At 37.9% G+C, this 2,611-nt stretch overlaps 1 pseudogene; it reads right to left on the bottom strand.

Annotated features, from left to right (window-relative positions):
• Positions 1–430: 430 nt before the first annotated feature.
• On the bottom strand, positions 431–2,168 carry LOC107894425 (phenylacetaldehyde synthase-like; annotated as a pseudogene).
• Positions 2,169–2,611: the final 443 nt, after the last annotated feature.

Here is a 2,611-nt window from a genome sequence, read left to right as displayed (position 1 = left end):
AATTTATATAACTTTAAATATGTAATTAAAAAGATAAGTAAAAATTGTCGATTGAGTCTTAACTCGATTGACTTCGGTATTGTTATTAATGCATGAAGATGTCAGTTCGAGTGTGTTGAAACATATTATCCTCTTATCTAAAGATTAGGGAGGAACTACGGGTAGTTCTAGACATTATATTAAATAGAACAGAAATGATAAAAATCTATAATGAAATTAATGTTTAAAAAATAATTATTATAAAAATAAGATGTCTTTCAAAATAAATAAATAATGTTTTTTCATAATCAAATTATGTGAGTAGTTAAAACATTATTGTGATAAATCTTTTAACAAACAATTGACTAAACACAAAATCAACGTAACTAACACGTTTGCTACATAAAACTTTATTACACAAAGTATACAAAAGTCAAGTTCATACTCAACATTCAAACTTATACACACACCCACTACATTTATACAAATAAACTTGCTAATCCCGAATACGGATTAACTTTCCTTCAGCCAATTGGCCTACTAGCCACATTTGGTTGAATTAAAAGAACGACTTGAATGGCGTTGAAACAATACAGGGCACATCATTTTTTTTTCCTAAATCATACTACATCAATGAACTTTGAGCTTTGTCTTGGATGAGTTTTCACAAGGTATCCACGTGGTGTTGTTGAGTTAGAGTTGTTCCAATGGCACATCGAATTACATAAATCCCACTCAACACTGCATGGCTCACGAACGCTCTGCCACTTGAATTTATGGCCTCCACCAATTTACAGTTCAGATCCTCCGCCTCCACCTTGGGCTTCAACCTGAAGCAAACCAATGCGAACTTTCTGGCCACTACGATCTCAAACCTCTCATCTTCTCCCACAAGTGCTTCGAATCGTTTAGCCATGGCGATATCGCTTCGAATGTGGTACATCAAGTTAGCCAGACCATGTCGGCGAATCACAACCCAAAGCTTCAAAGCCCTAAAACGTCTACTCAATGCTATTTGCCAATCTTTGTAGTCCACCACTGCTTTGGATTTACTTGCGTTGTTTCTTAGAATTTCAGGGTCAGTTGACAATGAATCCACCAACAACTTCGGTTCCTTGATCCACAGACAACAGCAATCCATGTTTGTGAGAAACCATTTATGTGGATTCATGCTGATGGAGTTAGCAAGCTCCACTCCATCAAGATAATGGCGGAGCTCGGGGCAAATGCAGCCACTTCCTGCATATGCTGCATCAATGTGAAGCCAAAGCTTGAATTCCATGGCAACTTTGCCCAACTCTGCAATAGGATCGACAGCTCCAGAGGGTGTTGTCCCAATGGTTGCACATAAAAATAATGGCACCAAACCAGATTTGATATCGTCTTCAATGACGAAGCGAAGGTTTTCAGGTGACAACGAAAACCCTGTCGAAAAAGATGTTTCAATTAACCGAGAATTTGATGGGGGAATGCCTACGAGTTTCGCTGCCTTTTGGAAAGTGAAATGCGTTTGATCCGAAGCTTAAACCACCAGTTTGGTTATGTTTTCCCACCCTCCAAGCTCTTTCAAGGCTTTGTCCCTTGCAGCAGCCATAACGCAAACAACAGCCTCACATGTACTGCCATGCAAGACTCCACCACCGGTTCCAGAGAACAAGAAGGAAGATGGTAGCTTAAGCATTTTGCCCATCCAATCCAAGACAATGGATTCGAGCTCAGTCGCCGCCGGTGACGAAATCCAGTTGAAACCAACGACATTAAAACCCGAACAAAGCATTTCCCCAAGAAAGCCAGCAGTGCTAGCATTTGCATGGAAATAGGCGAAGAAGTTGGGACTTTGCCAATGAGTCAGGCCTGGGATGATGCAATTATTGACATCTTCGAGTATGTCTTGGAGTGTTTCAGGGCAATAAGGGGCTGACTCAGGCAACATGGCCGACAAATAACCGGGCTCAACGGTGCATTGAACTGGGTATTTCTCAAGGTTTTCATAGTAATCAGAAATGAAATCAATCACTGCTTTGGACTCGTTTGAGAAGGTCATTGGATCAAGGGGAAGGAATGTTTTTCTTGACGCACTTCCCATTTTATCGATATGCAAGTAAATGCTTCTTTGTTTCAGTGGGTATATTGGTATAATGAACACAAAAAAGATGGAATATTTGTATATTGAGGGAAGCAGACCTAGAGGGCTATATATAGCAAAACTTTTATTGGAATGATATACATGGTTAATGTAAATAAGAATTTTATATATATTTTTAAGTTTATTGTTTTAAAAAAATACGAAAAGGATTTATATTTTTTATTTTTATATTTTTTTAAGAGCGGTTTAAATTTAATTTAAAAAATAGTCAGCCTTAACAACGCAAATAGACTAAATATTTAATTGGATGCCGCCAACTTATGATTGGCCATTTTTCATCCAGGTAATTGCTTGATCAATTCCTTGAACGTTTTATATAGTCACACTTCAGTCCAGTGTCGCCAATGATAATGATGGCACCTAAACAAAATATTTTTTTTTCAAAAACCATCCAATGATTGGCCCATTATGAAGGGTGTTACTACCAATGGCAATGGCGACACCGAAGTTCACTGTTCAAAACTGGTCATTTTTGTACATAATTTT

This window comes from Gossypium hirsutum, chromosome A13 (genome assembly GCF_007990345.1).
Source record: "Gossypium hirsutum isolate 1008001.06 chromosome A13, Gossypium_hirsutum_v2.1, whole genome shotgun sequence".
NCBI lineage: Eukaryota > Viridiplantae > Streptophyta > Magnoliopsida > Malvales > Malvaceae > Gossypium > Gossypium hirsutum.
Note: the sequence above shows the minus strand (reverse complement) of the source record. Positions and strands in the feature narration are given on the sequence as shown.